Genomic DNA, 9,282 nt, shown 5'->3' on the forward strand with positions numbered 1-9,282 from the left:
CAACACCTTTCCAAGAATGTGTCGTTTAGTTATATCAGTCATTATCTCGTCGAACTTGATTTTGAATACCTTTGTAATGATGTCCGGTCGATCATGTGGTTTTAAATTATCTTTCGACAACAACTGCGTAATTTTAGGCCAGTTAGGATTGCATGTAAAAGTAATAAATAACTCAGAAAATCCAAGAGCACTGGAAATTGCCATACCATCAAAATAGAGTTGGTCTGTAACACCCGTATATTTTAATTTTTAATTTAAATGGAAATTTAATTAATAATTAGAATTATAGGTGGTTGTGGGAATTAATTGGAAAAGGATGGTTTATGGTGTTGGGCCATGTGTGATGTTAAGGAATGAGGGGGTGTTATGTTAGTAAAGGTCTTATTCCAATTAAAGTTTATTTTATAAAATAATAAGAATTGGGAATAAGGGAAAGGAACGTGAAAAGAAGAGCAGAGGAGATGAGGGATTGGAAAGCTGGTACGTGAAGAGGAGCAATGGAGGGAGAGACCAATCAAGAACTCTTGGCTAAGGTAAGGGGGGACTCTCCGGTTATCATCTATTATCGTGTTCTTAGATAATAATATTGATTAGGGATGTTGTTGAGTCAATTGGATTATATGTTAGGTTTAGGGAGGTTATGAATTGATGAAAATTGCATGTATTATTGATTGACTATGTGTTGTTTTGATGTGTGATGATGAATAATGATGCAATTGATGATTAACTGCCTGTATATGACGTTTAGAGTCAGTTTTGGACTCAGATTGAGTCAGATCGCAGGAACTGACGCAGACCCGAAAATCTGTGAAATCGCCAGTTCGCGCCGCGTCCTAGTGTTGGCGCCGCGAAGGCGTACTTTTTTCTTGCATCGCGCCGCGTGCATAGGTTGGCGCCGTGAACGTGTTGTGTGCTTCAGGTCGCGCCGCGAAGTCTTGGTTGCGCCGCGTGCTGTAGCGTTAGTTGTTTTCTTGAAAAGTTAAATGATGTGTAACTTTCGAACCGTAGGTTCGTTTTTAGTGCCGTTTCGAGCACGACGAATCTTATGAGATAGCCTATGTTTTAAATGATGAAATGAGGTGTGAATCCAATTATTTTTAAATATGATTTTATTTCTTGGTGTCTGATGTATTGTACATATATGTGATGAGATGTGTTAAATACATGATATGTGAAATATTAATCATGTGACTATTAGTTTAATTGGATGATGTATTGTTGACATATATGATGAAATGTGACAATATGAAATGTTGTTTTGAAAAACATTATGATGTGATGATTTGTTTAGAGTCGTATGATGATGACTGATTGGCTTTGAAATGATGTGAATACATGTGTGTCCTTATTTTTGATGATGATGATTGATGTGGACACTTGTATGTTCTTTAATGATGATGATGATGATTGATTATATTTGAAGGATGCTAATGTATATAAACATACTTTGATGATGATGATGATGATGATGATGAAATGGGTATTTGATGATGTTACTCATTAGACTTGACGATGGTATAGTATGTTGTATATGTTGCATTCATTCATGTTCATTGATGATACTGTATCCATAAGGGTGTGTTGGATCAGTGAAGGGCATGATTCCCATTGTGTGGAATCTGTGCTGGCAGGGCCGTATCTTGATGATGTTGGATCGGTCATGGGTTATTCCCATTTGATGAGGTTGGTACCACATGCATAGTGTCAGTTCATACATATGCATACTTTTATAACATGATTGGATGTATTCCAGTGTTATAAATATTGATGATGTGTTGGTTGTGTGTTTTGTTGAATTAATGTTGAGTATGATTGTCTGTTTGAAAGATGTGTTCTGTTGATGTTTGTGTAAACGATAGATGTTCTTGATAATCTGAATATGGTGAAATTGGGTGAATGATATAACTATGATGTGTTGTTATTTAAGATGCAATAACATTTTTTAACTGTGATGAGACTCACCCTTACTGTTGACCTTTTCAGATTGAGGATAGCTGCTTTCGACTTGGTGAGGATTAGCTCATAAGTCAGTGTATTAGTGTAGCGTCAGGTGTCATGCTCTGATATTGTAACACTGGGGGAACGTTAGATTAGAGTTTATGATGATACTCTATCGCGTTGTTATTATATTAAATTATGTGGGATATTGCATAGATGATGTTATGCTTATCCGTATGATGAATTTTCCGCTGTGTAAACATGAGATGTTTATGTATTATGACAGATTGCTCCTTAGTGAAAGCATGACAATGAATTTATGATAATTTGTTTTAAATTGAATTGTGGCACCCTTGTTTTCATGTTTTACTCTGAAAATTATTTTATAAATTTCCGTGGGGTTTAGAAGGGTGTTACAATAGTGGTATCAGAGCAGGTCGGTCCGTCCGGCCAATTTGTTGAGTCAGTTGAGTTGCACGACGGTTGAATACTGTCAGCATTTTTATTCCTTGGTATGCGACATGTGAGTGAATCACTGTCGGTACTTGATTGTTTGTTGCAGGTGTGGGATTGAAACAAGTGGGGGAGAAGCTTCGCTTCTTGGTTATGTTTCAGTTGAAGAAGATTGATTCAGTAGGCTGTTGTTGGAAACAGCGCGAGCGTTGTCGGAGTATGTTGTTTCCCGAGTTGAAGGTGACTTGGAATTAAGACTTCACTGGGAATTGAGTTGGAACATCTTGAAGGAAGGTGATTAGAGGTAATTGACAGTTATTATAAGAGAAGTAGATTGGAGAGTTGCGATGTGTCAGCTCTGCTGGTGTGCTGCGAAGTTGTCAGTTGAGTAGCCTTGCGTCTCGGAAGAGGTTCAGTTACGAGTTTGCAAGGAGGATTGTTGTCGTGATGTTGCAGAAAGCGGACTTCGGCGGGGGAATGTGTCGCTTAAGTTATAAGGATGTTTGGAAGTGAAGAGATACGATAAGGGGCTGTTTGGAATGTGATAGAGTTGAAGAGAATGAGTTTTGGAGAGAGATTTTCGTAAGCAAAACGCAGGAAAATTGCTGAATAGCTGCGGAACTTCGAAAATTCATAACTGGAGTTCTGGACACCCGAATTGAGTTCCGTTTGAAGCGTCGGAAAGCTAATGAGATGAACTTTGTTATAAAAATGGTTGCAACAGCTGTAAGATAATTAATTGTGACAGGATGACGTTGGTAAGAGGCGAAGTTACGGTTACTCTTGTTCTTATAACTAGACTTGTTTATTGGTACTGCACGGGATGTCAGTGTCAGTGTTGAAGGGATCGAAGGAACAATTAGCAGGTTTGTTGAGGAGTAATTTTAAGAATTGAATTTACCAATTGAGTAGTTTTGGATATATCGTATAGAGTGTCACTGCATGGTGTCAGTGTTGCATTTTTCGGGCAATGATTGGAAAATTCATATCTTGAGTTCCGAGTGTCGGATTGATGTGCCGTTTGAACCTACGAAGAGGAGGGATTGTGTTCTAATTTATGGGAGAGTTATAAATACAGTAGAGTGACCCTATGAGGAAAGGTTCTGAAGTCGGTTATGGAAGCGTGAAACTTGTTGAATAAGAATGCTTACTACCGTGGTTGTTGGAAACAAAATTGAGTGTAACATGTTGTTGATGAGATGTTCGGTAATAAGGATGGTTTGAGGGCCGGTGAATTTTAGTGAAGAGTGCATTAGTAGTAAAGATGGGATAAACTTTAGAACCCTTGGAATCGTATTTGTGATGGCAAAATAACGATAAGTATAAAAGAAGAATTGTAGGGAATTTCTAACATTTGTTGACGTGAGGAAGACTTTGTTGAGATTCCGAGTGGGATGATATTTGGACGTGAAGGATGTAATAGAATTTGGATTAAAACCACGAGTTATGAATGTTGTCTTGGTTTTGCAGGCTAATTGTATGTTTCAAAATTCGAAGTGTTTAGTGATCATAAGAGTTGAAGTACCTCTTTGATCAGAAAGGGCTTAAAATGAGGCAGTAGAGATGATTAGAATATATTTTGGATTAGGATTTTAGTCTGAATTACCATCCTAATGAGGAAAATGTTGTGCTGTTGTGTTGCGTAAGAAGTCCTTAAAAAGTCGGTGCTAATGATGAATGAGTTGGATTTAATTGGACAATTTAGAGACTTGAGTTAGTATGTGAAGGCACTCCTAATAGTGTTAGATTGAGTGTGCTAGAAGATGACTAGTAGTATTCTTAACAAGATTAGAGAAGGTCAGAAAGATGATGTTGACTTGATCGATAGGTTGACTTTGAATTACCAAAGTAAAGGCGGTGAATTCAGAATCGACGAAAATGATGTAATGAGGTTGAGTGATTGGATTTGTGTAACTGATGTTTTGAGCCTCAGAAGGATATTCTATAAGGACACCGTAGTGAATTATTGGACTATGAAGATGTTAATGAGTTTGGGTGCAAACTCGGAAAATGGACACTATTATGTAGTAACGACGGTTTATGCTTAAATATGATTTCAACTAATATTGACAAATTTAGGACTTGATCACCCTAAATCTCTTGTTGGTAGTAGATGGAATCATATAGAAGAGATAAGCTTGTTTTGTTACCATAATGGTTTAAGATGTGATGAATACTAAGCCGTGAGAATAATCACTCACTATGTTGTGTGAACTTATGAAGAAGTGAATATGAAAGAGTGCAACATGGTGGATGATGACTTAAGACGGGTAATCAGAGTCGCGCAGCGAAAGTGTGATGTGGAGTAGTGTTATGAGTACTACTCGCGGGCAGTAAAGGAATTAATATGTCAGAAGCCTACATAGAACATATGTGTTGATCTATATGTTGGATTTAGAATCCAGTGGATGTAAGGATGTCGTGTCGAAAAATTATAACTCTTTTGAATAATTGCCGAGATGATGAATATGTTATTACGGTTGTACGTAGTTAACGAGTATGAATCCGGCGAAATTAAAACAAAGAGTTGATGCTATATGACGTTGTAATAATGTTGTGTTGTTGTTAAGGGGTTATTGTAGATTCCATATATAATGAGGAATTATACTCTATGAAGGGAGAAATTGATTTAATTCTTAGAAAAGAGCGAAACTCAAATTGAGTTGTTTTGTAAGAAATGTCGTATTGAGACTGATGAGCGTGATTATAATTACTTGTGTGCACTCGTTCTGATGGCCGGGATGTTTAATAGATGTAAAAACTCAAGAATTTGTTTTTGAGTGCGAGTAAGTATTATTGAGTGGTAAATTGGTACCATGAATGATGAAGAATGATTCTTGAAACGAATGAGTAAAGAGAGTCGGAATCGGGTAAAACTCAGAAATCTATTTGGTATAGATGATTGTGATGAGTAGTCAGAGTAGTGCGGAAAAAGCGGAATGTAACGTGTTGGATAATTACTGGTGTGACTTAAGAGGAGTCATATAATTAGAATTCAATGGTATAAGAATACGAGTATTGAGTTTCTTGAAGGAAGTGGTTGATGAAAAATGTAAGTATTACATTATCACTTAGATGGAAAAGTGTGTCTAAGGTTGGTATGTTTGGTAGATGGAATGCATTACTGCAGTGTTGATCAGTGTGATCATACTATGGATTGTGTAATTGTATTACTCAGTTGTTGAGTGTATTGTATAGGTTATGCCTCAATGTTCTATTGTAGTTAACCTTTTAGAGATATAATGAGTGGTACAACTTTTGATGGTCAAATGCGACGTAAGAACTGGGATTTGAATGTATGAAACATGTTCCCTGTTGGTGATGTCAGATGGATTTTGAGGATTGACCGATGGTAATGTTAATTGGGAGCTGAAGAGTCAGGTGGAGGACTCTTATACGAGCTGGTTACTTGAGGTATGTTTTCGAGGACGAAAACTCTTTTAGTGGGGGAGAGTTGTAACACCCGTATATTTTAATTTTAATTTAAATGGAAATTTAATTAATAATTAGAATTATAGGTGGTTGTGGGAATTAATTGGAAAAGGATGGTTTATGGTGTTGGGCCATGTGTGATGTTAAGGAATGAGGGGGTGTTATGTTAGTAAAGGTCTTATTCCAATTAAAGTTTATTTTATAAAATAATAAGAATTGGGAATAAGGGAAAGGAACGTGAAAAGCAGAGCAGAGGAGATGAGGGATTGGAAAGCTGGTACGTGAAGAGGAGCAATGGAGGGAGAGACCAATCAAGAACTCTTGGCTAAGGTAAGGGGGGACTCTCCGGTTATCATCTATTATCGCGTTCTTAGATAATAATATTGATTAGGGATGTTGTTGAGTCAATTGGATTATATGTTAGGTTTAGGGAGGTTATGAATTGATGAAAATTGCATGTATTATTGATTGACTATGTGTTGTTTTGATGTGTGATGATGAATAATGATGCAATTGATGATTAACTGCCTGTATATGACGTTTAGAGTCAGTTTTGGACTCAGATTGAGTCAGATCGCAGGATCTGACGCAGACCCGAAAATCTGTGAAATCGCCAGTTCGCGCCGCGTCCTAGTGTTGGCGCCGCGAAGGCGTACTTTTTTCTCGCATCGCGCCGCGTGCATAGGTTGGCGCCGCGAACGTGTTGTGTGCTTCAGGTCGCGCCGCGAAGTCTTGGTTGCGCCGTGTGCTGTAGCGTTAGTTGTTTTCTTGAAAAGTTAAATGATGTGTAACTTTCGAACCGTAGGTCCGTTTTTAGTGCCGTTTCGAGCACGATGAATCTTATGAGATAGCATATGTTTTAAATGATGAAATGAGGTGTGAATCCAATTATTTTTAAATATGATTTTATTTCTTGGTGTATGATGTATTGTACATATATGTGATGAGATGTGTTAAATACATGATATGTGAAATATTAATCATGTGACTATTAGTTTAATTGGATGATGTATTGTTGACATATATGATGAAATGTGACAATATGAAATGTTGTTTTGAAAAATATTATGATGTGATGATTTGTTTAGAGTCGTATGATGATGACTGATTGGCTTTGAAATGATGTGAATACATGTGTGTCCTTATTTTTGATGATGATGATTGATGTGGACACTTGTATGTTCTTTAATGATGATGATGATGATTGATTATATTTGAAGGATGCTAATGTATATAAACATACTTTGATGATGATGATGATGATGATGATGAAATGGGTATTTGATGATGTTACTCATTAGACTTGACGATGGTATAGTATGTTGTATATGTTGCATTCATTCATGTTCATTGATGATACTGTATCCATAAGGGTGTGTTGGATCAGTGAAGGGCATGATTCCCATTGTGTGGAATCTGTGCTGGCAGGGCCGTATCTTGATGATGTTGGATCGGTCATGGGTTATTCCCATTTGATGAGGTTGGTACCACATGCATAATGTCAGTTCATACATATGCATACTTTTATAACATGATTGGATGTATTCCAGTGTTATAAATATTGATGATGTGTTGGTTGTGTGTTTTGTTGAATTAATGTTGAGTATGATTGTCTGTTTGAAAGATGTGTTCTGTTGTTGTTTGTGTAAACGATAGATGTTCTTGATAATCTGAATATGATGAAATTGGGTGAATGATATAACTATGATGTGTTGTTATTTAAGATGCAATAACATTTGTTAACTGTGATGAGACTCACCCTTACTGTTGACCTTTTCAGATTGAGGATAGCTGCTTTCGACTTGGTGAGGATTAGCTCATAAGTCAGTGTATTAGTGTAGCGTCAGGTGTCATGCTCTGATATTGTAACACTGGGGGAACGTTAGATTAGAGTTTATGATGATACTCTATCGCGTTGTTATTATATTAAATTATGTGGGATATTGCATAGATGATGTTATGCTTATCCGTATGATGAATTTTCTGCTGTGTAAACATGAGATGTTTATGTATTATGACAGATTGCTCCTTAGTGAAAGCATGACAATGAATTTATGATAATTTGTTTTAAATTGAATTGTGGCACCCTTGTTTTCATGTTTTACTCTGAAAATTATTTTATAAATTTCCGTGGGGTTTAGAAGGGTGTTACATGGTCCATGTATCTCTTGCCACCAACAAAAGAGGAAGGTAAGAAAATTCGTTTCCCTCTTTTCACATGTTGATTGGATTGGCCAGATTGTTGTTGTTCTGTTAGCTTTTGGTATTTGCCAACTCATAGTGTTGAATGATTCTTCCTCAACCAATTAAGGCGTTCCGACTCCATCATGGTGTAGCCATCAACCAAAAATTGTTGGAAGAGTCTTCTTGAGTGCAACAATGTTTTAGCCTCGCATTTGCATTCTTGTAATCGAAAACATAACCGCATCTTTATAGTCTGTCGATTTTTCTTTGTAACAACCTTTTCGTACTTAAATTTGTTAAGTATATTTGGCCTATAACCATCTTCGCCATATGTAAAAATCAAAGGGTATTGATAGGCAAGATAACTTACATGGAATTCATCAATTCTTTGTAAATGACCATCGCGGTGCTGAACAATGATATCTCTTTTTGTTCCAGAATCTATATCACCAACTATTAGAGCAGCAACTTCAGAAACGGTAGGACGGTTATAGACACGACCGTCTGTTTGTCGATCTGAAATTAGTCTGAGCTTCAATTCCTGGTAAGCATTATCCTTCAGCGAATCTCTTGCCATTCTAAAAGCCTTTGCATGGGGATTATTCTCATCCAACATTTTCAATAAGCTGGCCACCACATTTCTGTTAATACTGTCACTGTCCCTGCCAAATGAGAGTATTATTACAAGCAAGATAAATAAAGTAAACAATGAACTCCTTGATTGGGGTATGTAAGAATAAATACCCGAAACATTTAATTCTGTTATTAATTTCGTTGTCGGTATCAAAGATATATAATTGATCATATTTTGGAGTTTGTCCTTCCTCAGGTAGCAAACTCCCGATCCGGTGGCAAGTCTGACCATGCAAACGCAATGTAGGAGGACCATAGCCATTACGTTGTTTGGTGTCAAATTTCATTCCTGGCGAAGTAAATGAAAACATAGCATTGTAAGTTCGAATGCTACTTTGAAAGTTTGATGCGTTGGGATGATCATGATCGAACAGTAATGTATTCAATTCAGGTGGAGGTCTTTGTAGCATAGGCAACACAATTTTCCCTCCTTTGCAAGAGACTGAAAACTTTGGGACCGTTGTATGCTTTGACTTCCCTTTACGCTCTTGATACCACATTAACGCATTACAATGGTGGCATTCCCAAACGGGATTACCAACATCCGAATATTATGCAATTGGTAGCCAAACATATATGTTAATAAAGAATACAATGCAGAAAAGGAAAAACATGAGTTAGGTAAGATAGGTAAAAATAGCT

Source organism: Vicia villosa, unplaced genomic scaffold, assembly GCF_029867415.1.
Source record: "Vicia villosa cultivar HV-30 ecotype Madison, WI unplaced genomic scaffold, Vvil1.0 ctg.003195F_1_1, whole genome shotgun sequence".
Taxonomy (NCBI): Eukaryota; Viridiplantae; Streptophyta; class Magnoliopsida; order Fabales; family Fabaceae; genus Vicia; species Vicia villosa.